This window comes from Ammospiza nelsoni, chromosome 4 (assembly GCF_027579445.1).
Source record: "Ammospiza nelsoni isolate bAmmNel1 chromosome 4, bAmmNel1.pri, whole genome shotgun sequence".
NCBI classification, from domain to species: Eukaryota; Metazoa; Chordata; class Aves; order Passeriformes; family Passerellidae; genus Ammospiza; species Ammospiza nelsoni.
In genome coordinates, this window is record NC_080636.1 from 71624385 (window position 1) to 71647772 (window position 23388).

Below are 23388 nucleotides of genomic sequence, written 5' to 3' on the forward strand. Positions count from 1 at the left end.
TCTGTACTTATGATGTAATAGGCAATACTTTGATAAAGTCCGTTTTCCCCCTTTGGAAAACGGTGATGGATTGACCCTAGAAATAATGACTGTTAATTAATTTTTTGTAGTGTCTTTTTTTCAAACAAGCTTTTCAACATGGAAGGATGCTGCACTTTCTGAAAAACACCTTCTCTTTTGATGGAGACTGTAGGCAGAATAATAATATTTTTAGCGAGTGAATCAAAACATTTTATATTGCTAAAGTATGATTTTTAAAGTCTCTATTCTTTCAGAGGTCTTTTTTTACTTAGAGTGGATATTCATATTTATATACCTCTGACCCTTTCTTTCTGATTGTATAGGCTTTTATTCTTTGTGCTAGTTTTCTTACAATGTAGTAGTGGCTTTCTAGTTTCACCACATTGATTAAAAGAAGATGTCATCATTTCAGATACAAAGAAACTTCTATCAATTATGCTGTAGGGAGATTCACCTTGACTCACCATATACAAAGAGTCTTTGTTTAGAATTTTATATGAAGATGCTGGGAATGTTTGCCAGATTAAAAACCATAAAAGGACCCAACAACCCACAAACAAAAAAATCCCTCAAAACACAGAAAAAGCTATTATATAAAGGAACTGAAATCTCTTTTCAGTGATTGTTAGGGCAAATTCCTAGGCAACCCCTAGTCAGCATGTTGCATATTGTTGGTATACACATAAGATCATATGGAAACTTGTTAGTTCTACCTGTACTACTCCTGTAGTGTAACATCTACACTGGGGAGCCAGCAGAAGTAGAACCCTGGTATTCTGCTTCTGGGCAGGAGGTTGATTCTTAGAAATGGTTGAAATTTTGCCTATTTGCGCAGCATGGATTTATGAGCCATGAACCTTGCTTCCAGGTTTCCATTTCTCTCATTCTTTCCCCCCTCTGTGAGTACAAATGGATTTACAATAGAGTTCACAGATGGCTTTCTAGCAAAATCTTCCTTTGTGAATAAGACAAGCAAGAACTTGTTTGGGCAGGGCACAAGGTGCAGTAATAAGAGAAGGCAACTATTTAAATAGTGTAGGATAGAGATCTCTTAATCGGTCTAAATATTAATATAGAACCAATTACAAATGCAGTAAGAACCTTCCAACCTGTACTCAACCTGGGATGTAAATGGTAGCAACATCACTTCATTCAATACTAAAATAAAATGCTTATTTAATAGTTTATCAACATAGAGCTAGATTTAATAGGAAGCAATGAATCATGCTACAGTCAACACTTTGATATCTATAATTAATAAATAAATAAAATTACTAAGTAAGTCAGAATCACTTCCCCCCTTAGCCTAGTGAATTTCTTCCATTTATATATAGAGAAAACATTTCAAGAAATAGAATAGATTTGCCTTTGATCATACTATTGCATGAGAGAAAGCCACAATAAGAACAGAAAAGAGCACTGATAAAAATAGAGTCAAGCAACAATAAAATGTAAAAAATAAGAAAGAAATTGCCAAATAGTTGCATTCTAAAAGCATTTTCTCTGTGAACCCAGACACTGAAGTAATTATAAGGAAGAAAAATTGTATTAAGCCAAGAATTTTCTTGTGCACTCTGATATTGCAAAAAAGGTGAATATTATATAGTTTTGGCATGCCCATAATTTAAGATGATCAATCTCTTCTCATAATCTGCTGAAGCCTTATGTGCTCATCTTTTGCCTTTAATTCATTATATATGGGTTATTGTGTAATCCCAACAAGTAACCAATTATGTGAATTGGTCCATTATATTTTGTTTCTATTTGATATATTTTGAGCTTTCTGGTGTCTGAATTTGCAACTAATTGCTTTGTTTAATTAATTAATTTTCTCATATTTTTATGAAAATAATTAAACAAGGATTTCTTGCATGCTCTATAATATTTACTTTACCTTTCACTGGGCTGTTTAGACATAGATTCAAAGTGCTCCATCTTCACTTAGTTCTTATAATGAAAGAAAGTTAAAGTACTGTTATCAACTTCTTTTACTGTAGTTTGTTTTTAATTGGGGATGACCTTTGCTAACTCAAGTAGGAGTCTATCTACTAGCAAACAAGATTTTGAAGTAATACCTATTAGTATCCTACTTATAGGACCTGTCTTAGCATCTCCAAATTCTACTTCTCTTTCACAGCTACCTTAATTATCTCAAGACCATTATTATAACCTAGTTTTATGTGTCCCAGAAATAAACTATGTTCTAACAGTCAATTAAAAATGTTGTGTGCAGAGGTATGTCTTAAATCTAGCTCCTACAGAAGGCTGTAGAAAATCTCCTATAGAGATAGAAAGGGATTTAGCACCTACAAAACTGGAATAAACAGCGTATACCTAGTCATACCTAAACTGTGGCCCATGAAAAGATAAAAAATTGACAGATATGTGTGTAGGTTATGTGAATTGAAAACAGATTAATAGGAAATTTTACAGAATCACAGAATATTCTGAGGTGGGACTTGCAATTCCAATGTTCATGTAGCCGTCAGGAAGCTGAAAAAGAGAATCTAGGCAATACAGCTCGTGTACAGTGCCCATATTTTTGACAGTAGGGATTCCCATTCAGAAGACATTCCCACTCAGGATTAGGGAAGACTGCAAACATGGGAATATATGTGGGATACCTATTGGTTCAAATGTGGCCAGTTTAGTCACTGTACCTGTCCAGTGTACTACAGCTTGTCCTGCTCTTTTTGTGCCAGTAGTACTGTAAACCTGGCAGGAGGTTTCCTAGCTGTTTCAAAGACCAAGCACAGCTTTCCTACCCTTGGAAACCAAGGCAAAAAAAGACACATTCAGAATTTTGATGTGTGTTGTTTCTCCTGCCCAGCCATGCTGGGCTCTGTTTATAAATCTTTTATGTTAGACATAAATTTAAAATGATCTAGAGGGAAGTCAACATTTTTATTATATGGCGAAAGATAACTATAATTTACTTTTAAGAAGGATTAAAATCTATTTTCAGCAGTTTTAAGCAAACATAAGAATCATTTGCACTAAAATTCATTACCTTTTAATTTAGGTCAGTAAAAATAGACATATGTTTGCATTATAGGACACATTAAAGACCCTGGAGAAGCAGTTCCTATATATTGGAAAGCTATCACATATCTTCAAAATGATTTTTAAAAATGCAGAGTCCAGCAGCATGCATCAGATTAAAAAGCAACAATCCAGATTACATATTTTAACCATATTAGTAACAATTTTTTTTTCAGAAGTCCAGAAAGTAATCTGGTAGAATATTAAGACTCTGAGGAGTCAAGACTAACTAAATTTTAGATTGACAATCAGAAGTGTCTGAAACAAAAGCCATTCCCTCCATTTCAAAAACAATAGCACTTAATACGGGACCTTTATTTGTTGCTGGCATTGCACTAAAATAGTTGAGTGTGATTGTGATCCGTGGAGACAAGGTCTTTGCTGTTAATCCTCCTATGAAACCCTGCAAATGTTCCTTTCAGGAAAGGGAAGGAAATCTTGAAATCAGAGAGCAAAGTGTAACAAACAGTGGCAAGGAGATATGATAAAATAAAATGCAATTGAAAAAAACCCCAGAAAATTTGGAAATGGAGTGACTACAACTAAATGTACTGAGATGAAATGAGGTGCAGTGAAAAGGACCAAAAGGAAGAAAGGTAAACAAAGAGAGAGGAGAAGAAATTGAAGAAATTAAATGTTAAAAAAGGAGAAAATTCCAAAATAAAGTGCAAACAAGAAAAGTGAATGGGATGACATGAAGTGCAGGGAAGAGGACTGAAGCTTGCCCAATTGATTCTCATTGAAAGCATAAGATTTCATTCCCTTTCCTGAAAGAAATCAGAAAAGTGCAGATTCACATAAATACAGAGACTTGTAAGTACATCGGTTTTCCAAAATATAACTCATAGAAATTCCTATTTCTCTAAATATATACCTGTGTTTCTAATTATATTTTACATCTCTCTGAAGTATTTAACTACAGAATTCTTTCTCAATCCAAGAACTTGCTATCAGAAAAAGACACCTTTGACTTGGTGCCTATGTGAAAAGCACTGTAGTGGTTGAAGTATTCTTTTTAAAACTTGTTTTGCTAAAATAATAGTAAGCATCTGTGATACTGCTAGCAGAAATAACAAAAAGAATATAAAAAATGAGATACAGTTATTCCTTCTTGATTTATTTAAATGCTGCTGCCATAGTGATCTTCTAGCCATGCTTCTGAGGTAGTTTTATTGCAGAGTGTTTCTGGATTTATTTGCTTTCAGGTTCTAGCTCTGCTGTTATGTTCTTTCCTTGTTAGCACCTGCAAAACCCTGCAGTTATGAAGTGCTATTTGTTATTCATCCTGTTTTCTGGGGCAAGTGGGAGACAAGAAGGACCATAGGTCACCATAAACCTTTCAGGTCAAGCAGTTTGGATTTCAGAATCCCTCAGGGCTGTCATCCTCCTGCTTTCTCAACAGCTAACAGCATATCATAACATGTCAGTAGTTTTGGTGTCAAAAAAGGGAGTAAAAAGCAAATCCAGAAAATAAATGTAATTCCTGTTTAATCTAAACAAAGATCTTGAATATTGTTGCAGTTCTGCAGGAGTTTCTGAAATTTATTTTCCAGTTGGTCTTAACAAGAGTCCCTTAAGATATGTGGGGAGATCCTTGCTGACTAGAATGCAATACCATCAGTGTTCAACAAAAACATGATGCAGAGAGTCCATTGCCAGCTTGTATTTTGCCATGTGTTTTCATTATATGTTTGTTTGTGAGTAGCATCCTGTTCCACCTGTTTAGTGACTGTTCTCAAAGTCCACAAAAGCAAGAAAGAAAAGGAAACTGTAATAATTCTGAAAAATATCAAACATTGGATAGACATGTGTAAAGGTAAGGTGTAAAGTAATTTGTAGAGGTAAAAGCCTTCATGCTGTATCCTCTGCCAGCCTTCATATGGATGTATTTTCACTATTATTAAGGACAGAGAAGTTCAACACAGAAAATAAGACTGCAATATAGAACTCTAAGTTTGTTTGTATTGCAGAGATTTTTTAACCTGACAGTCTTCAAGCAGTGCGCCTTTTTTCTGTATACCAATTTCAGCCTGATTTTTTACATGATGTCCATATTAAAGCAGAAGCTGTAAAATACCAGCTGCTGGTATTTTTGCAATTGCACAGGGAAATTTGAGCCTTTTGCAGAATGTGTCCAGCAGGTTATAGAAAATTTGGGAGAGAAAGGTCATTTTTTAACAAAAATGAAAATATGTTACTATTTTTCACGGCAGCTGACAGAGATCTAGTTTCTTTTAACTTCAATGGTAGATTCTACTTTTGTAGAATTTTAGAGCAGTAAATTTGCTTCTGGCATTTTGTATACTGGACAGCTGCAATGCTCAGAGCCACAGAGATGACAATTACAAAAGAAATTTCACAAATAGTGTGGTAAACTGAAGGAGGAAGAAAGAGTTGTCTTAGTCCAAATCGTTTATCCGGAAAAGATTTCATCAGGCTAATGTCAAACAATGTTCAAAGGAAATGAACTTTCTCTTTCCCTGAAAAAAAACCTGGCTGAATTTTCATCTGTTTCTGGCATATTTGCCCTATGTGCTGTTTTCCATCTTATCCCATGTTAGAGTAAATTAATTGCCATTATTTATAGACTGAGTTAGAAAAGTAATTTCTTCTGCAGTAAACACTATAAGATGCTATAGCTTCTTGAAAGAAATTAATTTAAAAAGTAATTAAATTATGTGGGTTTTGTTATTTTTTTTTTAAGAATCTTTAGGGAAAAGACAATACTTTCTATACAACTGCATGGACTGCTAAATCTATTATACTCCAAGTTTGTTCATACTCTTTTAGAGAGCAAATTTTGGTTTGAGTTGCAGGACTGTATTATATAAATGGTGTTTTTGCGCTACTATTTCTTTTTCTCCATTTGCTTTTGGAAAATTAGAAATGCTACTTCATTAGTCTCTAATGGTAAAAAAAGTAATGATTTCAGCACTTTGATTTGACTTCAGTTTCCAATAGATAGAGAATATGGCAAGAAAGAGAATGATTGCCTGGATATCTTTGATAATTATTGTTTTGAAGAAGTCAAAAAGACTCAAAAGCTCAAGAAGCCAGACTCAAAGAACACCATTTTTGTTTCCTTCTGTTTCACTAAAATTGCACACTATTGCTTTACAGTGGTTTGTGTCTCTCAGTTTCCATGAATTAGTTTGGGCAATCTGTCCCTGTGACCCCAGGAATGATTCTCCTTCTGTTTGTGTGAGGCATATGAACAGGGATGCTGAGACTGGAAAACTTAGTAGAGCTGATAATTGATTATTTGCCCTGGAAAGTAAACATCAGCTGTGGCTAACATTGAGTTGGACGGGGAACTTTTTTGTATCACAGCCTCACACACCACCACACAGCAGGAGGGAAGGGAAACTCGTCAGCTGCTCACAGATTAGAAGGAAAGAAGGGTTTTTTTCTCCTTGTCAGACTAGCAAATGGTAACTGAATTCTAGCACTGAGTGTGAGATAGAGACTGACGTGTTCGTGTTGGTTCCCTCTGTAGCTCTGACCCCCTAACATCAAACCAAATCTTTGAGAGCACACATGGTTGGGGTTGGGAGAAAGGAAGGGTTGGCAATTAACATTACAGATCATGGATGCAGCTAGAAAAGGAGAGAAAAAAGGTGATATAAAGAACAAAGAGTGGGCTTCTTGAGGTACTTGGGGCTCTGTTCCCTTCCCTAATCTTACATTTTCAGATATATTTATGTTACTTAATATTTACCTGCCCCTCATAACAGTTAATACAATGCTTTTCAATGCACTTGGATAGATCTGAGATGTACAGAAAGGCAAAAGCATCAACTGTAATTTTCCCCAAGATTAAAGCAGAAGAGATCAGACACTCAAACAACAGTTCTGTTCCTGCAAACCTTACCTTTGAGGTAAAAAGATGGCTAGGAAATACTTCTACACCCAAGCTTTCTGTTTTTCTCCATGATCCCTTGCCAGGTTTTCTCTCATTTGCAAAGAACATGAGTGCTCCCTCCACATTTAATTTCCATTTTAGAAGGTCTGCCTGTGAAGACCTGGAAAGTACACTTCTTTTCTATTAAGTTATTATAAGCAGAATTTATTTTAGCATGACCATAGACAATTACTTCTCATAAATGAAATAATTCTACTTTCATCTTATTATTTGCTTCCGTTCCTTCAACATTTGCAAACTTTATTAGCTTCCCTTTTCTGTTTTGCCTCTGTAAACTAAACAAGCCAGGCTCTTTTAATCTGTTTTTCAGCTAAAGAAAAAAATTTTCAGTCATCTAATCATTGTATTAGTCCTGCTATGGAATCCAATCCAATTTAAATTAACATTTATTAAAAAAAAAAAAAAATAAAAAAGGACCAGAAATACATGCAATATTCTGAGGTTTTTCCAGTTTGGCAGCTGACTCTCAGTAATTTACCAGTAGCTTTAAAACACTAAAGCTCTTAGCCATTCTTGTGTTTGTTACGTTATAGAATTGTCTCTAACTCCTTTCCTGGCATTTCATGTCATAAAAAAGGAATCACATTTGTTTCCCTATTATAATTTTTTTTTTTTGTTTTCTTCATTTTGTGTATTTTTTTCTTCTCATCTATAATAATAATAATAAAAAACCCCAGCTGATGTTGGCTTTGGTAAAAGGTGTCATCACATGCCATCACAACCAGAGAGTATATTATAGTGATAAAAGAAAAAAACTTACTGCAAGCATAAATGTGTCATTTGCTTGTCTCCTTTTAAATATTGCAAGTAACTGTGAAAAAACGGTCAATGTTTCCTATGTCTATAAAATGTTACGTATAAACGCAGCTGAGAATATGCTACTGCAATAAAGCATGGAGTTTTTTTTGTTATCCAAATAGAGCAATATTATACCAGTGGAATATTTATTTAAAAAAATCAATAAAGCTGGTATATCAAGTGCTTTCTACTGATCTGATACTGCCTGTGGATTTAAGCATGTTGCCTGTGGCCATCCTTCAGCTTTAGAGGAAAATACCTAGAGGTTATAAAGAAGACTGTGATCCTGTACCTTTATTGAGTAAGACAGAGCAAACAAGAATGGGAAAGAGTAGGTATTTGATCACAGTAAGTTGAGCTTCTATTATACTTATTTTTCTTGCCAGTTTAAGAGTTAACAGAAGAAAAGCAATATAATGAAAACATAAGGTAACAACCTATTCATAGACATTCTTGAAAGAAAAGATAACACATAGCACAATGCAGTTGCAACAGCTGTTAGAGAAAATGACCCGGTATGTATGGAAGATAAGATGGAAACTCCAAGCTTAGGCTTTGATCATGTTTCCTTTGGGATCAGCAGCTCATTCCATGAGACAGATACAAGTGGAAAAGGGAGGGAGATATAAACCATTTTCTGCTATGAAGCATTTACTAGTCATGATGACAGGTTTCTCATTGCCACTGACAGGAATGCTTTTTGAGATATTGCTGACGCTTTCCTTTTGCTCCCCTGTCAAATACCAAACCTACATATTTTAAGCATTTTGTTTGATTATTGTAGTTGGATGCCCTTGGTCCTAGATTATCCCACTATATGAATTAACATGAAAAATCCTATATTTATTTTTCAGAAAAGTACATGTCTAAATATACAGCGAGATACGTTGGCAGGGGGTGGTGGGGGTGAAAAATTTTCATTTCTATAGAGGGTTATTAATAAAAGACCATTTAGGTTATAGTGGTATTTTGAGTGGGACTCAATTCATAGACTTTGTTGACCTACTGTCCTGAGGTAAATTTTATTTAGGCAGTGTGAATCTTTAAAAAAAGTCAAGAACAGCATGGTTTAATATTAAGAAGCCACGTTCAGATGTGATGTATTCAGTGGATCTCTGCTTCCCCAGAAGAATTCCAGTGCCTAAAACACTAGATTTAAATTCAGTCCAAAGCATTTGAACTGCAGTCTTATTTGTGTCATAGATTCACAGAACCATTGTATCTGTGTCTGTCATAGAATCACAAAATGATTTATATTGGAAAGGACCTTAAAGTTTATTGAGTTCCAACCCCCCTTACCATGGGCAGAGACACCTTCCATTAGACCAGGTTCCTTAATGACCCATTGAACTTGGCCTTGAGCATGTCCAGGGATGCAGCAATTTTCTGCTGCCTGTTGTGCTTCATCTCCAGTCAGTTGTGTAAAAAAATAAATCCAGAAGTGCTAATTAGCTGAAGGTAATGACAACAGAATGTGTCACTAGCCACTGAAATAGAGTCTGTGAATTTAAAAAAATAATCAATAAATCATCAGACTTTGTTAAATAGAATCAGTCACTATAATCAACCAATGACAGTGCAGTGATGTATAGAAAATACTGAGTACAAAATATTACCTATCATTGTACCCCAGACCGTAATTCACCAGCAGTTAAGATAGAATGTAGTTTAATAAAGTCTGTCAGCAGGTGCCATTATACTGAGGAAGACTGACTTGATAGAGCCTATGCATCCAGTGAAACTCCTATCACTTCTAGAGGCAATTGAATCTTGTGCTGCTTGCAGTCCTTTAATTGGAGTTTCCCTCCATTTTTGGGACTATCTCTGTTGAAAACTGAATTATGCAAAAAACAGGAATAGATTTTTTTAATATATCTTCTTGCAAATATGAAGATACTTTGGCTTCTAACGCAATGGTTTCCCCCATCACAGTTTGATAAATAACTCTTCTTCAGTATTTTTAATTATCTGAATCAAATGTTGGTCATTCTCTGTTGGCTATGGATTTCACCTATTTGTTTTGCTATTATTTGATTTTTTTCCATGTACATAATGAAAAAAATAATTTTGGAAATTGATTCATGGCTAAATGCAATCGTGATGCTATAACATTAATTTCATCAGAATTCAATGCATAGCTGCCAAATTACTTTTTAATTTACAAGCTGGATGTCCAGGGGGCATGAGGAGGTAAATTGTATTTTAGAACTTAAACTCTGGATGTTTATGAGTACAACAGTAATAGTAAGGAAAGAAATAATAAATCAGGTAAGGCACGATATAAATAACTCTAAATTTAACCTGAGAATGGTAAGAGTATGTGTGACATGTCTAAGAATGCAACAGTCTTGCAAGCTGTTACTGCTGTGACAACATAGATTTTATCAAGAACACTGCCAAACTAGGTGTTGTACACATTCATTAACAGAACAAAAGTGGCTAATGTGTAATGCTGGTTTTTGTGCCATCTGTGACACTGTTGGTGTCACCTAGCACTCTGCCTTGTACACAACAGGAAAGTACATTTGCGACAGAATATTGAAAGATCACCTCTCCTGTGCTCCTGGAATCGTGTGTCCCAGAAGGTAGGCCTGTAGTTTGGTCCTTTCCATTTTAGCCTTATTTTGCGTCTAGGGATTTCCTATATGTTAAAAAAAAACTGTCAGGAATAAAATTGTGTGCATTTTTATCAGCTCTGAAAAACCTGAATTGTTTGAATTCAGTGCAGTGATTAGTTCAAAAAACAAAATGCAGATCAAGCAATGCTGCCCTGCTGTCTTCTTTAGAAATATTTTTGTAAGATCTAAAAAAGATTTGTAGCAGTTTTAAATCTCATAATGAGACAGGCAGTGGCATGGCAGCAAAGGGAAACTTCAGCCGTGATGTTTCTTCTCAGTGGTCATCTTAGTTCTGAAGGAATGAGGTGTAAACCAGCAGTGCTGTCATGCTGTTGGGCTCCACCAGTCACTGCTCCCCTTGTATGTGACTTTCAGACAGCACAGAAAATGCTGGAACATAGTTAAACAAGTGGCTGGTTTATGAGACCAATGGGAGAGGTGGTTAAGCATCTAACTCTCTAGTTTAAAATAATAGTTTAGGTCTGGAAATTAACATAATATGTCTTGGATTATTTTGATGTATAAATAACTGAAATGAGCATTTTCACTCTCTGCTGGGTCTTGTTGAAACTTGAAGGTCCTTATACTTCATCACTGGATTTATATTGTTTTCTTAGTTTTGTTTTGTATGAGATAATCATCCTCAAAAATGATTAGTCTATTTGGCAGCTTTGATTATGTGCCCACTACTATGAAGTTAATGTGTAGTTTTATGGTTTGATGTACTCTTGTTTATCCTTGCATCCAATAATGCCTGGAAGGACTTTCTTTTATTTCTACGATTTCTATTTCTGACTGCAGGAGCTGAGCTTCTGTAAATATTCCTAGGAATCTGCCCATAACATAATTTCTCACTGCAAGGAAAACACCTTTGTAGACTCATCCTGCATTTCTTGTCCATTCAACCTTTCAAAAGTATATGCTTTTGGTCCTGAAGTTCGATTGAAGAAATAGCATGGCTAATATGAGGTATTTTGCTATCCTCAATACCTTAAAAATAGTCACTCCTCTACCTTGACAGCACTGATTTCCTGATTAATGGCCCATCATCTTGCCTTTGTATGAAGCAATTGCACTCGGCTCCTGCTGAATTACCAAAGGAACTGTATAACAGACTGCTGCACACTGTAAATGTTTCTACCATTCAAAACTCGGTGAGAACAACCAAATCATATTAGGACAGCAATTCCCATCTCCCAATGTGCTCCTGAGGCAGTTGACCTATTGTTCCCAATGAGGACAATTTGGTAACTTGAGACTGTACACATCAGTAGCCTCCACTAGACTGATCTGTGCCTCACTAAAATAGTGTATTCACACTTTCAGCTTTCATTTCTGTTGTGGGGCCCCCACTGAGAAACCAGTTTAAAAGGATTTTCACTGCTCTTAGGGTTGCTTTTTATTTCCACTGAAACTCAAAGTAGATCTTAACTCATGAGTAGTTAATTGAGTTGACTTAAATTAATTGTCTGCAGGCCTGGTGTCTGGGATGGAGAAATTGTAAGTGTCTTGGAAATGGAGATGGCAGAATACAATTCTAGTTGCTATTGAATGACTCCTGACAGCAGGGCGGAAATGTGAAGTTCTGAAGGTGTCTTATCCTTTCCAAACCCTTCAATTAGGTCTGTAGTGTTCATGCCACCTTGGCTCTTGGGAATATATTTGTTTTATGGACAAAGCATTCACTCATCACCTGAATGATCACAAGGTACAGTTGTTCTTTGGAGTTTGTTTTCAAAGAATATTTTGTTCTTCTTTCCCCGCACTTTTTTATGCAGACAGCTGGTGCACCTTGTCCACCTGTTTCACTGCAGCTGCCTTGGCTGTAAATTCCTCCTCTGATTTTTTGCCTTCCTAAATTATGGTAGTTGTGGAGAATATAAGATGCTTCTTTCTGTCTTCTGCACCACTGTTTTCAGCCTTGCTCACTTTAAAAAAAATTCTTATTTGTATCCCAGAGGCAATAGCATTTGTTGGGAGGAAAGAATTCAAAGTGGAAGAATAGCAAGGAGGATAGTAGATTTACTCAGTGACTTGCAGCTGGGAATGCCAAGCCCTGGCACATAACAGAGTGGGAAACCATATATTATGCCTAGTGCTGCTTGTCCTCTGTTTTGAGGAGTATAATTTCTGTGTAGAGGTAACATAGGTGTCTACAGAGACTTGGAGGCCCTCTGCAAGGCATGCTTGAGCTTCCTGTCTTGGGAGAGGGATCAAGGCAGAGGTCATAAAAAGCACAGATAAAATAATGGAGGTAAATTGTGCATGTGCCAGACCCTTTGACATGCTGAGGCAGGGGAATAGGTCAGACATGCTTGTTGCCCCTGATAAGATGGAATGAGCTTCGCAGTGTATGTGCCCCAGCTTGTTCATTAAATCCTCCAGCCAGCAAGTTGGTGGAATAAATCTGTTCTTACCGCCTCAACTGTGGGTCAAGGTCACCTTGATTATTTGCATTTGTGTTCACACAGTATTCTATTTTATAATTAATGTTGATAAATTCAATAGCACTTGTGGCTGATATCCCAAACCATCTTTTCTTAAGGCTGGAGCTAGAAATTATCAAGTGTCTAGCTAGCTGTCTGACCCTGAAGTTTGTATTTCACTCCTGCCAGCACTGTGTTTCATTATATGTGCACATGACACCATTTGACATATAGCTTGTAAGGTCTTCAAGATATTATATGTCAACAAGCTAATCAATTGAAGAGAAGGTTCATTAACTGAATAAGGACAGATGTGTGCATAAGGTAACTTCTTCCTCATTAAAGGAGAATGTGTATGACCTTTGGAGCACTTAAGCCTCAAATAACTGATAGGTAGATGGTATGGAAGATTATCTTTCTTTGAGGATTTTGTCTGAGCCATTTGGTGTTGCATATATGTTGCATATATTTATTGAGTTAATGCTCAATAAATTTTTGTCATACTGTAGAATGTGTGATAGATTCTGACAGAACCTTGTTGATGTAAATAATATATTTGTTATAAGTAAATGGTTTACCATGTTTAGCTTTTGACATTTTTTTATGGCCATGAAGTGGAGATTTACAGGACTCCACTGCTAGAACTGTGCCCCAAATTAGCTTGTACTCTCACAACCAAATAGGGACTTGGATAAAGAGCAGGAATCAACAAGATTTTTTTTTTTTAAATTGTCCTCAGTGACTATTTGGCATTTGATTACTGACCGATGGTGATTTACCTGCCCTCTTCCCAGGCACAACTGCAGATGAACACAATCCCATTCCCATGGATATTTTCTTTTTGAGTGTTTGTTGAAGATAACTACCAGTAGGATTATGTCTTGCAGTGGCAACAGCAAAAGGTTGGGCTGAGAAACATTGGACTCTGAAATTCATCATGAATTTTTTAGAGATTGCTTTTCTCAGCATCTCTACCCTTTTAATTTGTTGTGCTTTCTTTACTGATAAAGATTCAGCACAGACTCTGAACATTCCCCACAAATAAAATAACTCCAGGCCATTTGGACAAAACGAGAGCATTTTAATCTTTCTTTTTTCAGTTTTCACCCTGTGGAGAAGGCCAACGAAAAAGGTTCACCACTTTTATCACCCTAGTCAGAAGATTGTGAAATCAGATACCCTTTTGTCTGTGTGGTAGTGTATCATCATATTCTGCCTTAAATCCTCTTTGAGCTTACTAACCCAAGAGTTCTGTCAGCTTCAGCTCTCTTAGTTTTTTTCTTGCTCCATATTAGCCTCGTAATCTATAAATCTGCTTCAAGTTTCATCCAGATGTAAAAAAGAATATTTTTAAAAGGAAAACTCAAAAAGCAAACACAGAGACTGCCAGAGGACTTAATGCTGTCCTCAAAACCTCATGATTTTTTAAAGATCTCTGACATTCACAAATGTGTTTTTTCAACCTGTTATTAAGGACAGCAAATACTGTGCTGGTAACAATCTGCAGAAAAAATTTATTCTCTTCTTGCTCCAGTGCTTTAGAATTAATTTTATAATTATAAACCCATATTTCTTTTTTTCTTGAATTTAAGAATTTACAGAAAGTTATCTGTAGTTAATTTGATGCTTTCTTATAAGAATCCATCTTAAAACCTCTGATACAGATTTTGAGACATATTTGTTTTATATGCCTACCTCTTGTGTTTTGAATTTTGCCATTTGCGTGCTCATCACTCAGGTCTGGCCTCGAGTGTGATAAAAAATGTCAACAAAATATCCCTAATCTGAGTCCAGTCTAAATTTATCTTTGAATAAACATCTCAATTTTCATTCTGTAGTCATAAATTTTACTCTAACACATCTTGCAATGTCCTGCTTGAGTTTATTCCAGAAAACCTTTTTTCTAATTCTTCCCAAATCTTACCCTAGGAATGGAAATTTCTTATCTATTGAGTGCTTTAGTTTTAACTACCAGTAGATCCACAGAAAATTGCTAGGGTTAGTTCAGGCAGAGACTACTCCTAACAGTTGAAGTGCTACATTTCTTTATTTGCTGGATCAGGAGGTGAGGGCAATCTCACTCTCTACTTCAACTTTACTTACTGTGAACAAGAGGTGATAGAATATAACAAGCATTCTACATAAAACATTATTTCAGTTGCTATGTACTAGACAAAAAAAGGCATACATGCTGCAGATTGTTTTCGTTAGAAAATAATGTTTTAACAGCAGCTTTTCTAGTTGTAGCTCCAAAATTAATCCATTTAGAGTGTACTTATAATAAATAGGAAATGCTTTGTAGATGCAATTGTTCTGCATGAAATCATATCCAAATCATTGTTTTTCTGGGCTTAAAGTACTTTGTATAACTGCAGTTGTGTAATGAAATGAAGATTAGTATGCTATATGCATGAGACTTGCAATGTAATTGCAAAGAAAAATTACTTTCCTTGCATTCAGTCTAACATTTTGAAAAATGCTAGGCTGAATACAAGGAAAATAATTTACATTTATGAAGTCAAGCCCAAAAGGAAGATTTTTTTTCTTTTTGGAAAATGTAAACCTAAAACTGAAACATGGAGATTAGTAAAGGTGTGCTGTGTTGAAGTGTTCATCTGGACAGGCAGAATCAAAAGTGGCAGCAAAATAAAAATCTTTTTCAATTGGAAGTATCACCATTCTAAAACGAAAAGAGAGAACACAAGAGGCTAAAGAAAGGTTGCAGTGTTAGCACTGTCTAGGTAAGATAAATATATGGCATAGTTCAGAAATCTGTACCAGAGGGCTAATCTTCTGGGATTTAGATTAGTCAGAATTATTTAGCACATTCTACTTAGAAAAATATTTTAAACACTCATTGAGTTGATTTTATTACAGAATATGTATTCATTGTTGAGTTAATCCTAGGGAACAGAATTGATAATCTAAATTTTGTTCATTTTATGTCAGATCATCCATCATTAAGTTTCAGAATACACCTGTCAGGGACAAATTTGATAGGGGTGTTGCTTGTTAATTACTCTAATATATTTTTTGGTTGAGGAGATGTGAGAACAAGAAAAACTGAAAATAACTGAAAATAACTGAAAAAAATCCCTTACCTGCATAGCCATGAATTGATGTTTAATGTAGAAATATCAATTTAAACATGAATTAAAAACTGAGCTTAGGTTAGGGACAGTCCAAGTGAAGTAATATTAGATTCAAGTCAGAGAGCACAACTGACCCCAAGGGCAAAGCAGACCAGGAGAGCAGTTAGAATGGAAAAAATGTAGAATGCAGGAAGAAAGGTGCAGTTGTAGTTAATCTGCTAAATCAGTAAAACTAATTCCACTCCCTGAGACGTGAGTAGGAATTTTACTTCTGATTTCAGTGGGAACAATTAAGCAAAGTCAGTCAACACCCTGACTCAGTCCTATTCTACATCTTACAATTATTTTAACTCAGTGGTGGGCTGATTAGATTTTATTTATAACTTTTTTGCTAAACTTTGCCCTGTTCTTTTAGAAGAGCGCCAAGGCAGTGGGAAAGTGGTAAGAAAAGTACTTGCAGCAGTGACTTTTTAAGGTAATAGGCTAGTTTAATGTGATGATTGGAAAATATGTAAAAATCTTGATGGAAAATCACAGAGGTAAGTTTTTATAGTCTTTTAGATTACTGTAATATTGATCCTAATTCTTGTACAGAAAAGTTGAATAATATTTAATGATGAGTGTCTTGTGTTAAATGCTATAAAAGGCAGAAGCAACTATTATAATTTTGTAATAACTCATAATACTCCATCTTCTGTGCTCCATCCCCTTGCTCTAATTGATGAATCCCTGAACAGACAGCTCCTTTGGGTGCTTTCCTTGCACCAGCTTCCAAGTGCTGTCATGACCTGGCACAACAGGTCATGACAGAGAAAAAGGGCATCTGCTGGGTCCTAGTCCCACTAAGTAAAGAGGAGGAGTGGATTACAGTAGCTTCTTCATGGTGACACAATCCAGTCAGAGGATGGGGTTGATAGAAATGGTTATGAGCTTTTGCTGAAAAACCTCAGCATGTTTAATTCTGATGTGTGTTACCTCCTTGGAAACCTGTTTCTTCTGATTTTGGTTAATAAGAAAGTTGACAAACTCCTATTTATGACCTATTTTGCAGCTGTTCTCAAGCCTTCAGAAAGTAGCTGAGGGACACAGAAATATTTTTCTTCACCTCCTATGTGCAGATGATGAGGTAAGTATTACCCTCCATTATTTCCTCTCGAGTTGAAACATGGTATAGCAGTTCCAGTTATTTAGTACCCACATCTTGAAAACCTGTCTCTGAATAATGTATGTTGCCTGTATTCAGGCTGTAGCTTCAGTATTTCTTATGATCTATAGGATAATTGCAATGGATGTATCTGATTCAGACAGAATAACTGATAAAAGGGAACTGCAAAAGCATGCCTGGGTCTTTTATTGATTACTGCCACAATAAGAATCTATTTTTTTCAATATAATTGCTGCTAATGTTTAAAGATTTTGTTAATTTTGAGATTAACTACAATTATGATTTTCTCAGTGATGTGATTTTAACACACAGGTAACTGTGAAATATACATGTAAAATTCTTAAAGGGCATTCATCAGTATCAAAGGCTCTGCTTCCAGATGAAACGAATGATTCTTCAGTTCAGGAAAACAAAACAAAATTTTTTCATGGAAAGTCAAAGTCATTTAAATGACAGTGTTTGTAGAAAATGACAACTTGATCCTTGCACATAAAACCCAAATGTTAGTGCTGCTGCAGAGAACAGGGATTAGCTTCTGAGATCCATCTAAAATGGTTTTTCCATTGGCAAAAACCATTTGGGACTATATTTTTCCAGTTTTGTAATCAAACAGGCTGGTTCCTGGGAAAGAAAAATGAAAGGAATAAAAGTAATCAAAGATGTATGTTTCCCTCTGGTAAAACCAGGATAGAAAGCAATAAAGAAAATCAAGATTTAACTGTTGAGGTTTTTAAACAAAATTCTGTGCTGATTCAAGTAAATTTTGAATTTATGGCTCAGCAGTGAGTAAGGAACTCCCTATGATAAAGGTGATTACATTTTTCCCATAAGTGACAAAACCAAAAGCATGTCACTATTGTTCTGCAAGAATGGAGTTGTTAGCACTCTGTTCCAATTCCAGTTTGGATCATTATTTTCTCCTTACTGAATTTCACCTGCAGTTCAAAGTAGGTGCAAATTTGTATTATAAACTATTGTGTAAAATCACTATAGCCCCTGAATATACACCTTAGAGCTAGCTATGATTACTAGGACTAAAAAAAATTCTTGCATGGTGTACATTCTATTTGGAAAAAACACTTTCTGATCCTGGTAAAGTGATATGTGTACATGAATACATAACATCACTAAATGTTAGGTAAAGTGGGAATTTCTAGCTAAAACAGTCAATTGGTATGAGATTAGCAAAACCTTTGATAGCAAGGAATGAATCAGTACATTACTCTTTAGATCCTTTTTCCTCTTCATTCACAGTTCTGTCAGTTACTTGATCAGAACAGATTCTGCGGATGGAGATAGGAGATGAAAAGGAGAGAAGAAGGCTGACTAAAGACAGAAGTTATGTTTTAGCTTAATCCTCAGCTGAAAGAGCTGTAACATTCATGAAGTCAGATTGTACCACAATGGAGGAGCGTATTCCTTCCATCACAAGAAACATCCCTCCTTCGTATCTTTCCTTCATCTCTCTTGTGTCTCAGTATGGGAATACTGTTCTTGCCGCTGTGCTTTCCTTCCTAATGTTAGACTGGCCCTTAATGCAATCAGGAGATCTCTGAAAAGCTGGGGCATTTACTCCACTGCTAATTGTTTTAAGATGGGGAAAGAAGAGGGCAGAAAAAGTCAGACATGCATTTGGGGCTACTGATGGCAGGTATCGTTTTGACTTTATTATTTATGCCAGTGCTTCTAAAAGCTTGTTGTCTTTCAAAATACACCTAAAGACTCATTATGAAATAGAATTTTTAAGCAATGAAAAAAATTACTTGTTTTTTTTTTTTCTTCTGTTCCAGTTATCATCTGGGATACTTGACTTATTTTTCAAGCTTGAAAAAAGATATTTTTAGATAAATCTCATTATTTTTCTCCCCACTTGTAACATTTAGCACCAAGAGAGGTGCATGACTTTTATCAGCAGAAAAAAGTTTTGCTATGTAATTTCCAGGTTCTTTTGCATTGATCTTTTTTATAGGGTTCTATGATTTGAATATATTATTTAAATTGAATACTTGACTTTGAAATGATGTAATGTTTATTTTTTTTACCATCTTAATATTTTCCTTGTGCCATCTCTCCACAATTTTTCTTCCAATGCTGTACCTCCAACTATTACATGTGATTTGAAACAGTTGCCAACATGGCTTTTAATACTGAAAATTATTATTTAAGTTCTGGTGGTTAAGTCATGATGATACTTAGCTCCCTCAGCACAAAAATGCACATCACTTAACAAGTTACATTTTAAAAAATCTTTAAGCCAAGAATCCAAAATAGGGTACTGAGAGTCAGTTTCATTTTCCACTTCATAAAAATAGGTTGGAGATGATTATTTCTGGTTGATCAGTAACTGATCACTCATTGATCCTGTTGAGAATCTGAAGCTAATTTGCTTTTGCTTCTCTGTGAGTGAAGTGCATATTCCTTCATCAATATAGAAATTGTCAATACTTTATGGATTGTTTGTATATTTCTCTCTTAAAAGGGTGTAAACTACTCTCCTTTACCCATTCCCTATTCAGATCAATGACAATATCACTACTGAGTTCAAAACCCTCAAAATAACACTTTCTAGTGTACCTTAAAGGACCAATTAAGATAATTTCTGATGACCAGTGTCTTATACCAGACATCATGAATTCAAATCATATTGCCCCAAATCAAGCTAAAGAAAACATGAAGATCAGATTTGGTGATAGAGTAGAAGATGTCTCAACAGTAAAACCAGTAATTCTACAAAATGAATAGTTTCAAATGGCAAATTTAATTTTCTATGAAATATATGTTACCTGTGCAAATGTGTGTTGAAGAGGTGCTGTCATGAATTTAAAATTTGCTGGAAAAGCAGAATTTTTCTTTTTATACTGTACAACCTAGAGAATAATAATTAAAAAAAAGTAACATCCAAGTGCTTTTAATGTTCCAACTTGTCAGTAAATGTTATAAATAAAAAAAAAACAACCAATAGTTGTATCCATAAAAATGAATGCCACTTTCAAAACTAGATTAAAAATTTGCATGAATATTATACAATTTGAGTAAAAATTAGAATGTGTCGTTTCTTCAGGGATTTTAATATGTGTTACCAGAATGTCTGTTTCTAGATTTGATCCAGAGATATGAAAAACTATTTTCAGAGGACCTTTCTGTATAGTTAGCAAATTATAAAAAACAAACTTTATGCTATTTTCCTGTCCTGAATTCACATAACTTAAGTCTGTGTAATTATTCCTTGGGGTTAGGTGTCTTTATAGGCATCAGCTATTGAACAAAGATATTTCCATTATTTTTCCTTTGCAGGATTTCCCTTTTTAATGATAAATTTGTTTGCTTTCACATCTTTGGGTCATTATGACTGTACATAGTGATTTCTAAAAGGGCAGTTTGAGAGGTGCCAAAAGCAAGGGTTGTCTCATGGGAAAAGGCCTATAAGAGAGTGAGCACTGAGCCAAGGAGCACAGTGGAAGGCTCTGTCTCCAGTCTTGTTTAATTACCTATTTAGAAATTGTCCTCTGGATGTGATTAATACAATCAATAAACTGCCTGTCTCTAGTATTACCTGATATATGGCTATACTTTCATTTTGTAGATAATTTCAAATATATTTCCTTTCTAACCTCAATTTTACATGCATTGCAAAAATTTCTTTCTCATTTAATTAATTTTAATCATCAATTTGATCATTCAATAAATGTGATAATCTAATTTCTTCAATGAAGATTGAGAATGATTGACCCCAAGACCTGTGTACAGCATACTTTATGGAAAAGAAACCTAATTCCCTAGAAAATAGATTTGTATTTGAGAATACTGTCTGAAGGACTGCTATATTGCTGCAAAACTTACACACCTTATTTCTAGTGCATCCAAAATGCATCTTTGTGTTTTTATAAAGACCTTGAGCTTTCATACAAAAAAATACATACTAGAGAGCAAGGTGTATAATTTGCACTTTTACTCTACAGTAATTATAAAATTTCCATTATCTATATTACATATTTATAAAACATCTTATCCTGTATTTATTTAAAAATAAGGTTTCAAAGATCACCTTAGAAGACAAAGCTTGGAGTGACACATTTACAAAAATACTTACTTTAAAACCCCTTGTAGCTTTAAATTTAAGTCCTTAAGACTCCAAATCTTCCTGTATTGCCTTACCATCACCTTACCTTCCTTCCTACCATCAAAGATAGTGACATCTATTATTTCCTTCTCATAAGAACTGCTACTTTTTTGCCTTCATAGCCTTTTTTTGTAAACTATATGGTACAGAAGGGGTAGCATTTTATATTGCTTGGCATGTTCCTTGAAAAGATGAAGATGATACACATCAGAATAGGGACACTGACAGATGAATTGCAGCAGTGGTGTGCAAATTTACATCTTTAGCAAGCTGTAAAAGATGCCTGAATCAGCAACTTTAAACATTGTAGTTTGTGAGGTAAACAATGAAATACCAGGTGTTTCTATTTGCTGATATCCTGGTTAGCCCTTCCTTCCTTCCTTCCTTCCTTCCTTCCTTCCTTCCTTCCTTCCTTCCTTCCTTCCTTCCTTCCTTCCTTCCTTCCTTCCTTCCTTCCTTCCTTCCTTCCTTCCTTCCTTCCTTCCTTCCTTCCTTCCTTCCTTCCTTCCTTCCTTCCTTCCTTCCTTCCTTCCTTCCTTCCTTCCTTCCTTCCTTCCTTCCTTCCTTCCTTCCTTCCTTCCTTCCTTCCTTCCTTCCTTCCTTCCTTCCTTCCTTCCTTCCTTCCTTCCTTCCTTCCTTCCTTCCTTCCTTCCTTCCTTCCTTCCTTCCTTCCTTCCTTCCTTCCTTCCTTCCTTCCTTCCTTCCTTCCTTCCTTCCTTCCTTCCTTCCTTCCTTCCTTCCTTCCTTCCTTCCTTCCTTCCTTCCTTCCTTCCTTCCTTCCTTCCTTCCTTCCTTCCTTCCTTCCTTCCTTCCTTCCTTCCTTCCTTCCTTCCTTCCTTCCTTCCTTCCTTCCTTCCTTCCTTCCTTCCTTCCTTCCTTCCTTCCTTCCTTCCTTCCTTCCTTCCTTCCTTCCTTCCTTCCTTCCTTCCTTCCTTCCTTCCTTCCTTCCTTCCTTCCTTCCTTCCTTCCTTCCTTCCTTCCTTCCTTCCTTCCTTCCTTCCTTCCTTCCTTCCTTCCCTCCCTCCCTCCCTCCCTCCCTCCCTCCCTCTCTCCCCTCCCAAATTACCTCATGCAATGCCATTAGTAATTTCATCAAAATCCACATTAAAAGCAATTTGATGATTGCAGTTCCCACTATTTTGGTAACAAGGCACTTGCTTTGAATTTCCAAAAGGATTTCAGTTTCTCATGCCCAATTTATGGCCTTTTTTTTTTCCTTGTGTCACATTATCCTTGATTTGAAATGACATTTTTCTCTTTTTGATACACTGCCTCTTGATACGTCTGCAGAGGGCAATCATATCAAACCTTGGACTTTTGGCAGGCTAAAACTCTGGTTCTTCTCTCCCACAGTATCTATTTCTCTGTGATATCTATAGCTCTTTTCCATATCTGTAGCAGGAATGATCAGAAGATTTGTGAAGTTTGAAAGCCCTTTGACCCTCCTGTGGTCATGGAACTGCTTCTTTCTCTCTGCAGAAGTTGAGAAGCCCTTGCTGAATTTGCTTAGAGGGATCTTGTTCTCTCTGAGCGTGGTGTGGGGTGCTGTGGTGCTGAACAAGGCAGGAACTCTGTTGTAGTCCCACAGCAAAGAAAATCTTGTCTTCTCTTATACCTGATAAGTAATAACTATTAAGTTTGGATGTTCATAATCTGGCTCAAGTGCGTAGTAAAAGGTGGTTTAGTTTATAACCTCACAATGCTGAGTATTCTGACCTGAAATCCTGCTGGTGTGGGAGCATCCTGGCACTGTTTATTTTTGTGTACCTAAATTGCTGAGTTACAATTTGTAGGAAAGCATGAGTTTTAGAAAGCAAGTAGAAGATAAGTAGGTGTGATTAATTTTCATTCTTGTACTGATCATGTTTCTTTTACAGTTGCAGAAACCTGTGCTGCTGAGGTTCAGGTTATAATTTGAACAGTTCATTCAAGTAGCAATGTGGGTGAAAAATAAGGTCTCAGGAAGGTCTGTCAATGAAGACTGCCACTCAAAGAGAGAAATATTATTTAACAAGTAGAGATAGAGATCTTTAGAAAGATATCCTTGAAATAATCTTCAATGTAATATGAAAAAATTTGAATAAGCCCAATTTATGCAAATTACATGTTATGCAACTCTGTGTAATGTATATGTTACACTGTTGAAGACTGTGGTCTCATCGCTGCACTGAAGATTTTATAACT